This window comes from Microplitis mediator, chromosome 5, assembly GCF_029852145.1.
Source record: "Microplitis mediator isolate UGA2020A chromosome 5, iyMicMedi2.1, whole genome shotgun sequence".
Taxonomy (NCBI): domain Eukaryota; kingdom Metazoa; phylum Arthropoda; class Insecta; order Hymenoptera; family Braconidae; genus Microplitis; species Microplitis mediator.
Window position 1 is genome coordinate 16,208,465 of NC_079973.1, and position 18,304 is coordinate 16,226,768.

At 29.8% G+C, this 18,304-nt stretch overlaps 2 long non-coding RNA genes across 2 annotated transcripts; one reads left to right on the plus strand and one right to left on the minus strand.

The window, feature by feature from the left end:
• The first annotated feature begins 883 nt into the window (after positions 1-883).
• LOC130668539 (uncharacterized) lies at positions 884-8,281 on the plus strand. Its single transcript, XR_008990037.1, has 3 exons — positions 884-994; positions 4,047-4,235; positions 7,712-8,281. It is a non-coding gene; the product is annotated as an uncharacterized LOC130668539 (long non-coding RNA).
• LOC130668540 (uncharacterized) lies at positions 6,797-16,911 on the minus strand. The gene is made up of 4 exons (XR_008990038.1): positions 16,525-16,911; positions 16,166-16,183; positions 13,883-13,984; positions 6,797-7,445 (listed from the first exon to the last, which is right to left on the minus strand). It is a non-coding gene; the product is annotated as an uncharacterized LOC130668540 (long non-coding RNA).
• Between the last annotated feature and the right edge of the window lie 1,393 nt (positions 16,912-18,304).

Here is an 18,304-nt window from a genome sequence, read left to right on the forward strand (position 1 = left end):
GTTTTAAAAAAAGTTATAATAAAATTGTTTATAAGTATCTTCAATTTTTTTTTCACTTTTTTGGAAAAAATCCAAATTTTTTGAAGGATTACCACTATCAATGAATTTTTTCGTCTCAATTCTTCAAAGTCGGACGTCATCTATAAATCCTCAAAAATTTCCAGACTGATGTTTAGCAAAATAAGCCCAACTGAGCAAAAATTTGTTTTTCAATTGATAAAAAAAAATTGAAGGAATAGTCGGCCCACTCTAGGATTGGCGGGAAAAATTGCAGAATTAAATGAAGTTTTTTTTAAGAGAATAAAAAAAAAATAAAAAATGGCGAACTTTAAGAAAATCACGGTTTTTTTCAAAAAAGCCGAAAATTTCATATAGTTTCTCATCTTAAAATTTTTTTGTATTTTTTTTTTTAAAGTACATTCAATGACAAAAATTTTGAAAAAAAAAAACGTCCCGATTAGTTAATTCTTGAAGAAGTTATAGCTATTTGATAAAATAAAAGCCTAATTTTTGAAAAACTCATATCTTCTTTTGGGTTGGGTAAAAAAATTTGAAAATTTTCTGAAAAATGATTTTAATGGGGTAGAAAAGGAAAAAAAATTTTCAGCCAAATCGAAAGGGGTCGGGGTCAAAAGTGGTCGATTTGGCGTGGAATGCCCTATATATTTATTGAACTACCGAATATCATTGCCTTAGTTTTAGATTTGTTTATCTTTAGCTTGTTAAATATAGACCAGCTTACGATACTTTGGATATCGCTATTCATGCGATGGACACAATCAGCTATATCTAAAGGCTTACATCGCAAATAGATGATGAGATCATCTGCGTAAAGCAAGTAAGAACAGTAACTTAGGCACTTCGGTCAGTCATTGATAAATATTGAGAATAGTAGAGGACCAAGACCGCTGCCCTGAGGCACACCAGAACTTACATGTATCCATTCTGATCTATTATTATTACTAGCAGTCACTGACTGTGATCGATTGCAAAGGTAAGAATGGAACCACTTAAAAGAATCTAGTGAGATACCAAGCTCGATAAGCTTAGACATTATTAATGAGTGATCTACAGTGTCAAATGCTTTTGTGAAGTCGAAAAAAACCACAATGGTGATTTCGCCCTTATTAATACCAAATCTACTGTCATTGACAAGCCTCAAAGCAGCCGTCTGTGCCCCCATACCTTCTCTGAACCCTGTCTGCCTACCATCGAGCAAATTATTATTTGACAAGTGTTTTGTGAGCTAGTTATAAACAATTCTTTCTAATACCTTCGATAAGGCACATAACAGAGATATTGGTCGATAGTCAGACAGAGATGACAGGTGGCGCACTTTAGGCAAAGGCTTTTAACAAAGAAAATTTTCATAAGGAAGGAAATACACCAGTATTAATAGAAAAATTAAATATGTCAACAATTAATGGCAATAATACAGTTAATAACGCTTTATACACTGATATAGTTATTTTATCGTCTTCTTGAGTTAGTAGATATACGTTTATCAGCGCTTTCAACACAACTTCGATCTGTTTCATGGAGGCTAAAATCCGTTTCTGGAGTAGCAATAAATTCTTCAGGAATAAGTTCATTGAAGGCAGGTAGTGGATCACCTGAGGAGACAGCAGCAAAGTGCTTATTTAACTCAGTAAGCGAAATTGCAGACACATGATGGGATTGAGAACCTTTTCTAGTTATCCCCAGGTTGTCAAATTTCCTCCAGAAGACTTTAGTATTACCAGACTTGTCGAACTTAGACTGTAAGAATGAATTTTTTGCATCTGAGAGCTTCTTTTTGAACTCACGTCGTAGATTAACATATCTTATAAACAAATAGCTAGAAAAATTGCGTTTTGAAGCGTGATAGCAAGCATCCCTTTCTTTGTTTAATGCACGAAGCTCAGTAATATGACAGAGTGTTTAGCTTGCCAAGTCTGGTCGCACCTAAGTATTATGGTCGAATATTAGGGCGCCACTGGAAGATGGACTCGGCCTTCCAGAACCGGATGTTAATTGTAATTTTTAATTCTCAGGGTCGTTTGTAAATTTTTATTTTGTGAGAGAGGAGAGGAATAGTGAACAGGCTGAAATAAATTTTATTAAAACTTTTCTTTTAATTTTTATAACCTTAAGCACCTTGCTTATTATTTATTTAATCCTTTTTATAACAATTAATATACTTATGACAAACTATATTCTTATGGCAAACTAAATATCTTATGACAACCTAATATTCTTATGACAAACTAAATGCTTATGACAAACTAAATCTCGTCCCCTGGACGGTTTTCCTTATGACAAAACTAATAATCTCGTCCCCTGGACGGTTTTCCTTATGACAAACTAATTTATACCTCGTCCCCTGGACGGAATCTTATGACAAAACTAATAGCGTCCCCTGGACGTTTCCACACCCACACACTCCCGTTAAAATACCGTCCCCTGGACGTTAAACCTTAATACCAATTAATAAATTTGTCCCCTGGACATTAACTAAACTATTATAAAATCATCCCCTGGATGTATACTAAAATTTACTATTAAATCATCCCCTGGATGTATAACTAATCTACTCTTAACATGTCCACCGGACCTAAATCACAGACACAGTTTTCTTTATTCTAATTGACTCTATAACTAAGTGACTCTACTCATTAACTTTCTCACTCAATTTTTCAACACTTCATAATTTCCAATACTCAATATAAATTTTTTCATTCTATAATTTACTGTCCTTTTCAATTAATTAATTTAATTTTTGTTTAATGTAATTTGTAAATTAATTAATCTTTTCCACTTATAAATTTTCCTAATTAATTTTCTCTGATTAACATTTATAATTAATTTACCACAAATTTTATACAATTATTATTTTCAATTCCTAATTTTCCACTGACAATTTTCACAATAATTTTATTTCACTTTTAAAATAATCCGTTTCACTTTTTACTCACAATTTAATATACTCAAACTCTAGTATCCTTTAATTAGTTTTTAGATATTTTATTCAACTTAAAATTAATTTAATAATCACGTTCTGACTAGAATTTTGTTTTCGGGTTGACTAGAATTTTGACCGGTGAACTGGCGTCACGCGGTTCCCGATTTTATTGACGTTAACTTGAGTAATTCGAGTAAATTAATAAATCTTAGAATTAATGCGGCCGACGGAATAAATTCCAGCCTGTATTAATCTTAAGATCAATTAATAAATTAATTTATAACGGCTGGAGAGCCTGGAATAAATTAATAAATTAATTGTTTTATTTACCGGATTATTTACGAGATAAATTTAGTTTTATTCTGGCTGTGGAGCCTTGAATAATTATTACAGAGTTTAAGCCAGATATTGACGACAATTGACGCGACGGAACTTTCGAGAACACGAGATTGAACGGCTGGAGAGCCTGAACTATCCGTTTCTTTACGCGAGATCAACGGAAAGATATTAAGTAATATATTATAATTAATTTGCCAGATTAATAAAATTAATCAGAGGCCTGAATTAATTATGATTTACCTCCAAATTTTATTTCAGCAGTCCTTGGAACTTAAAGTGATGATCTGCTCCGGGCTGCTATCAATCTCTCGATGTTAGTTGAGTTTTCAGGTTTCCGTTGTCCGGATTTCGTCCTCGTATTTTTGCTTCCGTCACAATGGTATTATTTAATTCACAATGTACTAGATAACCTTGTATTACAATGTGTTTGATCACTTTAGTCGTTCACTTACTCTTGTCTTCACTTGGCGTCCATCGCCTTCGGTCGTCCGACTGACTCTCTGGATGTCCAACGAACTCTCTTGATTTTTGGTACGGCACTCCCTTATAACTCTTCGATTCACCCCCGGAAATCTCATCCCTACTAAATTAATTAGCAAAAGAGAGGGGCGGATGTTCGGGTCTCACTGATTAGCGACACCCGGTGACATGTCGAATCACTCAATTTAATAAACCGAATTATAATTAGGGCCCGTTATCGACCGTGAACAAATCCAATTTTAGATCTTAATAAATAGCCATTGGAATCTATTTTACCCTGTTACAGTAATCATCCACGGAACTGGTGGTCGGTTGAAAACGATCACACGTTCTGGATCAATAGCATCAAGTACGTCGTTGACAAATGAGCTAAAGACATCAAGCTTAGAATTAATGTCAATCTGGGATTCGGAGAGCTCCGTATCATAGTTGGAGATGAAATCATCAACTGCATCAGCAGAGATATTTTTAATAGGTCTGTATAAGATAGATTTTGGCTTGCTGCAGAGCGTTTAATATTCTATAGATGCATAGATTAGATCATGTCCAGAGAGAAATGGCTGTGAAGACTGCCCCCAGGCAGAAAGCATCGAGAGGTTACTAACAGCGCAAATGCCAATCCAAGTATTAGACGATTTTGTATGATGTATTGTTTCAACCAAAATAATTTCCAGCCCTTGTAGTGTAAAATATTCTTTTAGGTTAATAGAATCTTTAGTGTTTAGTAGCAAATTAGTATTAAAGTCACCCATAACGCAAAAAAACTTGTATTTTTTTACATATTTTGCTAGCTCAATTTCAAACGTTTCTATGTCACCCACAGATGGTGGTCTGTAGACGATTGCGATAAGTAGTTTAGGCTGTGACGAGCTCCAGACCTCAGCTAATAAAAATTCCGGAATATCAGTGTTAGGTAATGATTCCAACGATGTTAATATACGAGCTAAACTTGTTGGTGGGCTTTTCTAATTTATGCAATTTATCCAGCTCGTCCAGCTTATCGAGTTTTTTAAATTTGTCCAAATGAGCCCCTTAAGATGATAGTTGACTCAATAAATTACCTTCAACACAGACAGGACACTGTATTTTGATAAAATCCAGAGCTTCTATTGTTGAGGCTAAATTATACTTCACCTTGACACAAGATGGATGAAATTAATGTTGATATTGACAATTGGCTCTAATACGGTGCGCTGCATCAGCTACCTCACCAAAACAAAGCACACACGGCATTGTTAGACTGTCACTAAATTCAACAAGAGTTCAATAGATGTCACCACTGTCACAATCAGCAAAAATTCAAGCAACCAAAAATCCAACCTCAAACACTTTATCAATTGACTTAAATTAATTATTTAGAAAACACAAATGAATTAAAATATGTTGAATGAATTTTCACAAGTGCAGCAGAATTTTCCAGATCATATACACCTAAAACTCAAATTAAAATAACGCACAAATAACATAGACTGGACAAATAAACTGAACAGGGAAAAATGCGTCTTAACTGCACGATATATAATACTATGATCTACTTATTAAACCATAGGTATAGCCAAACTTGGGTAATCCTACCTTGGCCCGTCTGGGTTGCCATTGGACGGCCAAAGCAGGGGCACCCAATATTGGCCCAAGTTCGGGTTATTATTGTAACGGCCAAGGCTAGGTTACCTACTCTTGGCCCAAGCCCGGGTAATCATTGTAACGGTCAGGACTGAGTACCCAATCGTGAGCCGAGAATGGGCCAATATAGGTGTGCCAAATCTAGGTTCCCCAGTGCTGGGCCAAGTAGGGGCCCAACGTTCAACTCTGGCAGCTCCTGCATGGGCTGGTCACAAAAATGAAAGATATTAAATAAATAGTAAACTTAAACGTAGTAAAGAAATTTCGTGTTTCTATATTCTCATTCAGGAGCTGACAGAGTTGAACAACGGGCCCCTACTTGGCCCAGCAATGGGGAACATAGCTTTGGCACACCTATATTGGCCCATGCTTGGCTCAAGATTGGGTACTCAGTCCTGACCGTTACAATGACTACCCGGGCTTGGGCCAAGACTGGGTAACCTAGCATTGGTCATTCATTAGTAACCCAGGCTTGGGCCAATACCAGGTATCCCTGCGTTGGCCGTCCAATGGCAAGCCAGACTTGGGCCAAGGTAGGATTACCCAAGTTTGGCTTAGATAATTCAAACGTTAATGATCATGTATTCTACGACCTTAATAATAATTAAATTTATTCGTTTCGTTGATGTATGGGCTAGGTCTGGCAACCAGGCTTGGCCCGAAATTATCATTACAGACTTTTACCAAAACTGGGCCAAGACTAGCTTACAAGCCTGACCCAAGATTCTACAAAGTTGCGCCAAGTCTGAGGCAAGCCTGGGCTCGTGGTACTTTCCTCTCTGGAAATATATAAATACCTTTTATAATATAATTATAGAAATTCTTTAAATTAAAATCATCTTGTTAACTAAATTCTAAAACCTTATAATTCAGCGTTCATTAAAATAACAGTCTTCTTTTGTTTTGATAGAACATATTATAAATTTAAGTATTTTAGTTACTTAAATAGTGCAAAACAATTATTTTCTTCAATGAAATAAAATAATTATTTTATTAAAGTATTTCATTTTCTTGCTTGATTTTGATTTTGATTTGATTTTGTCAAAAAAATATTATTAGACATGCCTTTTTTTATTTAATGTAGTTAAGATTAAGTTTGAACCTTAACGAACATGTTAATTCTAAATACAAAAATTTACCTTACCTAAGATTTGGACCTTGACCGATCACGCTAGACTTATGACTACACTTTACCACACTCGGCCACCATGGCTTATTGAAAATTATGTTTTTAATATACTTTTAAGCTCTTCATCGATGTTTGTGATTTAAAATATTAACTTATACAACTAAATAATAAAATTTCAATATTTAATAGTTTATAGAATTAGGTTTCGAAAGAATTAAAATATTTTATATTTTTATATATACCAATGAGAAATTTCATTTTGTTATAAAAAAAATTTTGTTCTCAGTGCGAGGATTTTTTTTTCATTATAAATATAAAAACGCATTTAGCAGTTGAAGTGAGCGACTAATGATACTGATCAGGTTTAGGGCTTTTACCTTCGATCTCTATTGTATTTTTGCGACATTTATTTTTTTCTGAAGTTTTGACCCGATAGTGGGAAGATAATATTAAAAATACAAGTTATTGAAATCGTATCTAAAAAAATGCAAATTTCTTGTCCGAAAAATTACATTCGTATAATCAAATATTTTTATTTACATTTGATTTTTAATTCTCTTGAGCTTTGCTTATTTTTATTCTAAACACTAATTAGTTTTATAACTACGTTTTTTGTGTTTAGCTTGAAAGAGGGGATTTTCGTCACCTGATATAACTTAGTCCATAAAAAAATAAATTTTGTTTAAAGAATGAAATAGAGGTAGCCCTGAGTAAACAACTCTGAGAGAACGTGTCGGCATCGCCAAAGCACAAACTCTTTGACACTGGATCTAAGATGCGATCTTATATACTGAACCAACTCAGATTACTATATGAGCCCCTGCTGTGTCCACGCACCTTAAAACATCATCCTTACGTGCCACCGCCAAAACATAATGAATCATAAGCATCATTTCTAATGTGTCGATTCTATTATAGAAAATTTTTTCATATCTGAAAAATATAAAATAAATTGATTTCGTTTGAATAATTTTATTATTTATACTATTCTATTTATAAAACAGATATAAAAGAAAAAAAAATATTTATATACATATATATATATATATATATATATATATATATATATATATATATATATATATATATATAAGTGCACGTTCAGAGTAAAGAGAGAGAGAGAGAGAGAGAGAGAGAGAGAGAGAAAGAGTTTCTTTGTTTGTTGCTCTCCAAGTATATATGTCTCTTGTGTATTGCAGATACTGTACGATGTAGTCACGTTCGAGCAATGCATGAAAATACTATGATTATCTATAATACGGCGATGATCCCTGACCAAGCCACTCTTGAATTAATCGGATTGTTCTACGTCCAAGTGCTTATTAAGGAACCCAAGAATATATAACCATGCACTCAATATTGCTTCGACGAGATACATATTTTAATTTTATAAATTAGTGCTAAGAATAAAGCAAATAAAAATTTAAATAACCGCTATCGAAAAATATATTATAATATAGATAATAATATCGACGTAATAATTACTCTATCAATTTAAAATGTAGGAAAAAAATTAATACCAAACAGGGCAAAACAAAGCTTCTAAAGGATTTTATAAATTAAAATTGTGATAGGCAAAATATGCCCCAAGAATTTTTTTTTTTAAATTTACTTAGTGGCAACATCGACGTTATACGGCAATTCAGGTTATCAATAATTTTTCATAAAAAATTAAAAAATTTAAAATAAGCTCTAAAAATTTTCATTTAAATAATTTGATTAAAATTTTTTACAATTCATGATTGAATATAAATAACATATTAATGAGATGGAGCAAAATAAAAAATTTGAAATCGATAAAATTGATTTAAAAAATCCTTTTTACAATTACAAATTAGATGTCAGGATTATTTTTATTATGGAAATAAACAACAAAGCAATACTAGATTTGATAAAAACGCAAAATATTTTTTTTTATTCGCAATATTCTTTTCATAATTATGAAAATTAGTGCAAATTCTTATTATTATGATTTATTTTATTTTTAATTAATTAAATTCTTCTATTTTGATTCGAAAACTGTCTCCACAAATAAAATACTTTTCTAACTATAAAACGAAACATTATCTAGTCACTGTTCATTGATAGATACAATCTGAAAATTTTATGGTAATAATTATCATCTCATAATGGTAAAAGTAACTAACTTACCGCTATGAAAATTGAAAATTTTCAAAAAAAGGGAAGTTATTGGTTTCGGTCTGATTTTCAAAAATCGAGTGTTCATCAGATGTCGATGTACCAGGTCCTAGGAAGCTATTCTCGCTATTTCTGGATGGACATCCGCGTGTATGTGTGTGTGTGTGTAAACTTCTTTTATCCAACGATATCTTTGGACCGAATCAATTGATTTGAACGTTCTTGGTGGCAATCGAAAAGGCTCACCAAGACTTAGAATTGATTAGGATTTGGAGTCGATCGGTCATGTAGCTTACAAGTTATACAAAAAATAGAAACAAAAGTTCTTTTTTTTAGGTTTTTTGCGTATAACTCATAAACCACTTGCCCGATTCACCTCAAAATGCAATCAGTTCTAAGTTTTGGTGAGCTTTTTCGATTGCCACCAAGAACGCCCGAATCGGTTCATTCGTTCCAAAGATGTCATCGGACAAAAATTATTTTTTTTTTTTTTTGGCGAAATGTGTGTTTTATCGGTCTAATATTTTTTTGAGCTCGTGCTCAAAAAATTTACAAGTAATAGTGATTTTGAGCTTTCCGAGCTCGAAAACAGCGGGAAGTTTTGCGGCTGGCCCGCAGGGTCAGGCGGTTTACAGATTTTTTTTTCTAGCAATACACATTCGTCATATAATCGTCCCGGCTGTTAAATTAGTATATTAATCATTGTCATAAAAATACTAGCAAATATTATATCGCATACCAAATATTGAAATCACTCGATGATATTTGTTAGAATCTAGCGAAGGTAGCAATTGCTATCTCACGATCATGGTCTATATAAATTATATGCCATGTATTATTGTCTCTATTTTTAACTTCCCGCTATGAAAATTACAAATTTTTTTTTTTAAATTGCAACTTTTTAAAGTGGGAAGTTAAAAACATTCAACGGCAACCAGTTTTTATTTAGGTGTTTAAAGTGATCAATTTGTTATTTCCTTTATATTTTATTATTCAATCATATAAATCCGTTATATTCACAAAATATTCCCCGACTGTCACTTTAGATAGAAGTGGCAACTTTTTTATTTAAATTCACCCAGAGAAATTTTGTGGTAAAAATTACCCAAAAAGTTTGACATTGAGAGGACATATGGTAAATACCTAAAAATTTTCCACTTACATTGTAAAATATACTACTCGCTAGCTTGTAAATGAAGTGCAATTTATACTAACAACATAGTAAAAATTTAGTTACTGGCTAGATGACCTTACAGTACAAAACTTTATGGGTAATTTTGACTCAAAAATTCTCTGAGTGATATTAAGTGCTTTGACCCTATTGACTGTTGAAAAAAGTAATTATTAAAACCGATGAAAATTTTTGAAATTCTAAACTAACAGGCTTGAAAAAAGTAATTTTATAAAATTGTATAAAAAAAAATTATTTTCATTTCAAATTATGACTATTCAAATAACAATCAGCTTTAAAGAAAATATTGGTAAAAATTAATTGACACATAGACGAAAAAAAAAAAAAAATTATTGATATGGAATGAAATGAAATATATTAGTCTAGTCGACAAGTTGAAAATGGTCCAAAATAGAGATACTGCTCTTAAAATTAGGTGCGATAGCTCATTGGATCCGGAATGACGCCTATAAAAATGTCCTAAAAGTGTGTATTAGCACGTAAAAAATTGCAAAAGTTATAAACAATTAAAGACGAAAAAAAGAAGGCATTTCGTTTTTTGCCAATATTTCATAGACTATTAATATTTAAGAAATCTTAAAAAAAGATTCTTAAAGAGGAGGAAATTTCCAATAAAAAACTCCAACCCCCCGGATTTCCATCTCCATTATTTATAATTTTAATTTAACGCTGAAAATGGGTCTCCGCGCGACATTTTTAGGTTGCGCGCGCGGCGTCAAAAGCGAGTATGACACATTAATTAATTTATTTGAGATATTAAATATTTTTTTTTTAATTTAAAAAAATTATGGTATATTCTGAACGCTTTAACTAATTTATTCCCGTTAGAAATTTTACTTAAAGTTAATTTTTCAACAAGTTCAACGATTGTTAACTAACGAAATTTTCTCGAACTTACGTCTTCATTATAAATGAAAAAAAATGTTTAAATAATTGTCGTATAAATTTTTCGCTTCGTGGAGCCTTTCTTACATACATACTCAACAAGATCACGCCATAAAAGTTTGAAAAATATTCATACTTTGTTTATAATAATTTTTCTACTTGAACAAAAACTAAAAAATCCAAGTAATGTTGTTAAAAAAAAATTTTTTTTTTCTTAATCATCATATTATCGTTTTTTTATTGATACAAGATATTAATTGCATTGCAAAAAAAATTTTTTCCACTATTTGTTGATAAATTTTTTATAAACAAATTTATTATTTCAATATTTTTTCACTAATTTATTACACAGCAAATATAATGATTTTTAAAAAAACAATTTTTCCTTAATAACAATTTTCATTTGTTTATAATCGTTTTTAAAATATTTCTATTGTTTAAATAATTAGTTAAGTAATTATTTTGTATCTTATTTTGTATCATATAACAAAGAATAGAAAAAAATTTTTTTCAATATTTTATTGTAGTTTTAAAAAACACGTGCTACAAAAATTGCAACGGCTGCTTCATTTATCTACTAAAAAACTAATATAACGTTAAAACTATTAGGAATACAAAAATAAACATTCAAGACGATTTTATAAAGAATTAAACGATCTTTCAAATGAGCTATTAAAAAATTATTTAGTTATTGCTGATCTATTGTCATGCATTTTTTAAAAAGTTAAATGCCGTTTTTTCTGTTTTACGGTTTTCTTACTATAGTTAGAAAACCACGCGACTTCAACAAACATCGAAAAAAATAGTAGTTCTTATAAACAAATGCGCATAACAATAGATTAGCAATAACTAAAAAATTTTTTAATAGCTCATTTGAAAGATCGTTTAATCCTTTATAAAATCGTCTTGAATGTTTATTTTTGTATTCCTAATAGTTTAAACGTTATATTAGTTTTTTAGTAGATAAATGAAGCAGCCGCTGCAACTTTTGTAGCACGTGTTTTTTAAAACTACAATAAAAAATTGAAAAAAACTTTTTTCTATACTTTGTTATATGTGGTTGTTTTTGTTATTTTTAGAAGTTTCAGAAAAAAAATATAACAAAGTTAAAAATTTGTTTATAACAAATTGGTAAGTTAATAAACAATGGAATTGTTGATAAAATAAAATTTTTTTTTTGTTACTTTATAGAGGACTGTCAATTATGATTTTTAGATACAAAATAATTACTTAACTAATTATTTAAACAATAGAAATATTTTAAAAACGATTGTAAACAAATGAAAATTGTTATGAGGGAAAAATTTTTTTTTAAAAAATCATTATATTTGCTGTGTAATAAATTAGTGAAAAAAAATTTTGAAAAAAAATTGAAATAATCAATTTGTTTATAAAAAATTTATCAACAAATAGTGGAAAAAATTTTTTTTGCAATGCAATTAATATCTTGTATCAATAAAAAAACGATAATATGATGATTAAGAAAAAAAAATTTTTTTTTAACAACATTACTTGGATTTTTTAGTTTTTGTTCAAGTAGAAAAATTATTATAAACAAAGTATGAATATTTTTCAAACTTTTATGGCGTGATCTTGTTGAGTATGTATGTAAGAAAGGCTCCACGAAGCGAAAAATTTATACGACAATTATTTAAACATTTTTTTTCATTTATAATGAAGACGTAAGTTCGAGAAAATTTCGTTAGTTAACAATCGTTGAACTTGTTGAAAAATTAACTTTAAGTAAAATTTCTAACGGGAATAAATTAGTTAAAGCGTTCAGAATATACCATAATTTTTTTAAATTAAAAAAAAAATATTTAATATCTCAAATAAATTAATTAATGTGTCATACTCGCTTTTGACGCCGCGCGCGCAACCTAAAAATGTCGCGCGGAGACCCATTTTCAGCGTTAAATTAAAATTATAAATAATGGAGATGGAAATCCGGGGGGTTGGAGTTTTTTATTGGAAATTTCCTCCTCTTTAAGAATCTTTTTTTAAGATTTCTTAAATATTAATAGTCTATGAAATATTGGCAAAAAACGAAATGCCTTCTTTTTTTCGTCTTTAATTGTTTATAACTTTTGCAATTTTTTACGTGCTAATACACACTTTTAGGACATTTTTATAGGCGTCATTCCGGATCCAATGAGCTATCGCACCTAATTTTAAGAGCAGTATCTCTATTTTGGACCATTTTCAACTTGTCGACTAGACTAATATTGTGATTTCAATTGTTATGATATTTATTAATGAAAAATTTAGGAATGTATAAAAATGAAGAATACCGTTAAGTTTATTTATTATCATTTAATGAATGGATAATATTTGGCTGAGATAATAAAAAATAATTCTTTCCATTTTTAAGATAAGAGATTATTTGAAAATTTTAAATTTTTTCACGCGTTCAATTTCAACGTAGAAGGCGAATAAACATTAAAAAGTGGCACTTTCTTATCTTTGACAGTTAGAGGTCAGAGTATTTAATTTTCAAAAATTAAATATGCAACCGAATTTGTTTATTTCGATTTCATTGACAATCATAAGAATTATACTCAAGTGTGTAATAAAGAAGTTGCCGAGTGCTTTTTGCATATACGATGGTAACTGTTACCGCGGTATAATAAACATCATTACCTAAAATTATTATAAGTATTGCTATTTATTACGTGCGTGGTTACTTTTGTTGGTGAGAATAATTATATTTCGGGGATATTAATAATTATGATTATAAGATTATTTTTAATAGCATTATTATAGAAAATTTTAAAACTACTATACAGTATAGTAATGATTAATAATCCTTAATTTGATTCATTACCATAAAATTCTCAGTGTGTATTATAATTATTTATAACTACGTTCCATAACTAAATTTATCATAAGCCTGATCCAGAATATGTACGTATGCATAACAAAAAGTCGCAATTATTTCTAGCCCTGACAATTTAAACATACAGTAATTTTAGCGCTCCGTCGAAACTGATTAGCTAAATAAGCAAGTCATCTTATTTATTACTTCAATTACATCTTTAATTACTTTAATCATTTATCTAATAAAACACTATTAGAGAAAAAAAAAGAAAATATACAGGTCGCAAACAGTCCGTTAAGTTGTTTTCCGTTCGGTTGACGCCCATTTAATACTTACTGAAAATGGTTTAATGCTCTCCTATGTTTTTAACATCCATATTAATGCTCCCTTATAAACACTTGTCCTGCTACTTTTCCTTTAGGTTATCATAGATGACATCTATTGTTATATATATATATATTAGGGTGATCCAAAAAATAACAAACTTTTTTTTTTTTCTTCCAAACAGGTTCAAAAGTTTCATTTAGATAAAAAAAGACGCCTGTGAAAATTAGAGCTCTTAATATTAACATTAAGAGGTTCCTCATCGCACTTTTCTATTTCCCATAAGAATAACATGGGAAAAAATTTTTTTACGTCTTCTGATTTTTATAAGTAGCTAACGATGCGTCATAGGAATAAATGGCAGGCATATTTTTGTAGGGAATTGAATGCTCTACAAAAAAAGATTCTTATCATTTTTTGAGGAATCTATTTGTTCAAAAGTTATTTGAGGTTGAAGTCGAATTCATATTAAATTTTGAGATTTTCTACTTTTCCGGTGAAACTATCAGACTTATTACAAAATATCATCAGACCTTTTTTGGAGACAATTTTATTCCCTAAAAGTTATTTCTAATAAAGTTTTTTCGAATTCCGCATTGCTTTCTAGTTATTTTTATTTTAATGTGATGCTCATAAAAAAATAGTCTTCTGATCGATTTTAAGAGCTTGACATTAAAATAAAAATAACTAGAAAGCAATGCGGAATTCGAAAAAACTTTATTAGAAATAACTTTTAGGGAATAAAATTGTCTACAAAAAAGGTCTGATGATATTTTGTAATAAGTCTGATAGTTTCACCGGAAAAGTAGAAAATCTCAAAATTTAATATGAATTCGACTTCAACCTCAAATAACTTTTGAACAAATAGATTCCTCAAAAAATGATAAGAATCTTTTTTTGTAGAGCATTCAATTCCCTATAAAAATATGCCTGCCATTTATTCCTATGACGCATCGTTAGCTACTTATAAAAATCAGAAGACGTAAAAAAAATTTTTCCCATGTTATTCTTATGGGAAATAGAAAAGTGCGATGAGGAACCTCTTAATGTTAATATTAAGAGCTCTAATTTTCACAGGCGTCTTTTTTTATCTAAATGAAACTTTTGAACCTGTTTGGAAGAAAAAAAAAAAGTTTGTTATTTTTTGGATCACCCTAATATATATATATATATATATATATATATATATATATATTAGGGTGCTTTTTTTTGCGACTATTTTTTTTTTCCGCTCCAATCCCGAAATTTTGTTGGAAATACCCTCAAAAAAAATCCCTCAGAGTTTGAGCCCTTAATATTAATATTAGGTACTCGACCACAGCGTGTGAAGATTTCCCATTTAAAATACACGTAAACTTGGGTTTTTATTTTTTAAATTTCTATAACTCCGCAGCATTGTATGATATCATCTCGCCCAAAGTCGGGATTTTCTCAGAATTAAACGCTCTACAAAAGTGCCCCTTGTCGCGAAGTCGTAACTCATACGGGTGGGGTAGTACGGACTGCTAAACCGAATTTTTTCATAGGATTCTGGTTTTTTCTCTCGTTATCTCATAAACAACAAGGCCTACACAAAAAGTGTCAGTGACAATTTTATTGAAAATTTAATTTCCTACAAAAAAGGTCTTCAGCACTAAATCACTGAAATTGATATTTTCTGAAATATTGATTATTGAAATTTGCGTAGCATTGAATTCCCATAAAATGTCGAATCAAATCTTAGAAAATATTAATTTTTTATTTGACTAATATTTCAGAAAATATCTATCTGAATAATTCGGTGCCAAGGATCTTTTTTGTAGAGAATTGAATTTCCTATAAAATTATCATCTATATTTTTTCTGTAGGTCTTGTTGTTGAGAGAAAAAACAAGAATCCGATGAAAAAATTCAGTTTAGTGGTCCATACTACCCCACCTGTATTAGTTACGACTTCGCGACAACGGGCACTTTTGTAGAGCATTTAATTCTGAGAAAATTTCGACTTTAGGCGAGATAATATCATAAAATTCTAAGGAGTTATAGAAATTTAACTAATTAAAACCCAAGTTTACGTGTATTTTAAATGAGAAACCTTCACACGCTGTGGTCGAGTACTTATTATTAATATTAAGGGCTCAAACTCTCAGGGAATTTTTTTGGGGGTATTTCCAACAAGATTTCGGGATGGGAACGAAAAAAGAAAAAAATAGTCGCAAAAAAAGCACCTTAATATATATATATATATATATATATATATATATATATATATATATATATATATATATATATATATATATAACTTCTGTATAATTACTCCTGCAGTTAATCAGACCTGCAATTCAATTTTAAATAAGTAAACAGTCACTATGTTACATTAAAAATAACAACAGCAATAATAATTATTATTGTATGATATAAATGAATCTCAAATAATAATTAAAACTAAACGTTGAATTCATAAATAAATTAAATTTTTTACACTTTCGTAAACTCAAAGTAACACAAGACGAAATTAATTCGTGCGTATAAACAAAGGCACTATCTTATTTCAAGTAAATATAAAAAAATACATATATGTATAAATAAATTTTCCAGACTGGAACAATCCGACATTTGCACAAAAGTAGAACTTTATGCATTAAACAATCAAAGTAAATATGTATATGCACATACTTTTTTTTATTTTATGTTCTTTAACATGATTTTAAAACATTGAAAGTAACGACAATTCAAAGTCGTTCAAGGTAGACAAGTATATATATATATATATATAGAATGATATGTCTTGGAAGTTGACTGTCTCGTAGGAAACGACTGATGCAAAAAGTTTGGATGACTGTTGACGAGCAGGAGTCGTCGTTTCAATTCCGTGCAAATAAATCCATGACTCGTAACATCTCATGAGCCGTACCGTGATGCATGATTTCATGGAACTGGGCAGAAGTCTGCACAACTTTGCAGTTGCAACGCCGTGTATAAACGCGTGTGGGAAAACTCAACAGATGCATTATGTATTTATTGCTTTAAGTTAGTTGGGAATTACTTTGCCACTGTAATGACTTTCTGCCTCTGCACTATCTTAGGAATGCTATACAACTGATTTATCGTTTATACCTGTTTCTCCTGTTATTTTGTTATCGCCCAACTATTTTACTGAAGACGTGCTATGACTGCTAAATGATGGAATAATCGTTGTAAATTTGCTTATAATTTATATATTTAACTTACAAGCGTTTCAATTTTTATTTATTTTTTATTATTTACTTAATAATCTATCATTTCACTCACGCGGATCACGCACCGCGTAATTATTTCTTGTCATCAATAATTAATGTCAATAATCTATATGTCGTTTTAATTACTAAACCTACAAAATAATTTATTAATAATTGTCCTTAAAAATATTTCAGTATACGCTTATCCTTAAAACGATTTTATGAATAAAATTACAATAATTATGCCAGACGTGAATAGCGTTGAAGAGATCTAATTTTTTTTTTTTAAATGCAATAGTTTCACTAATTGCCTAGATGTTATATGTGCGTGCATGAGAACTTGCAATAAATTCTGATTAATTATCGCTAAAAAACGTTTTATATTCAAAGATTACAAATGAAAAATATAATAGATTGCTATGTTTATTCTGTTGATAATAATTACAATTAATTTTTCATTCAGTACAACTACTTTTAATGAAGAAATGATATGTGAATTCAAATTTATATATATATATATATATATATATATATATATATATATATATATATATATATATATATATATATATATATATATATATATATATATATATATACATACATACATATATATTTGCGTGAGTTTGCACTTCTTATATCTATATACCGTAGGTATGATGAGACAACTTGTGATAACTTTGTTTTCCTTAATAAATATTTACAAGAGCGTAGCGAATACACAAGTACCGGAAGTATAAAACATAAGTTTTATGATTGCTTATAATAATCAGGATATTTATTTAACTTCTATAACAACTTGTGCATTGAAATATATATAAATTTGCAAAAGTTAATTACTGGAATATAAAAATCTGTAAACAGATATTCAACTTTTGTTTGTTACATATTTTTACTTACATTTAGTATACTTTTTGTATACTGCTCATGAAAAAGAAATTTTTTCAGAAATAAGCTGTCAGGATGACCCTGAGACAAGTTAAAAAAAAATATAATAAGAAAAATCGAAGAAAACGTTATCTACAACTTATCCATGTATCTGTTCATGATTGAATAAACAAAATAGAATAGAATAGTCCTGAGGTATATAACACTAAGTTTTTTAGTCTATTTTGTAGTATTTCAGTGATATTTTTGATTTTTATGATATAGTCCGACTTTGAGGACATCTGATATATACAGCTCTTACTATCTCAAAAATCTGAATGTTATACATCGAATTCGGGTACATGTGCGAT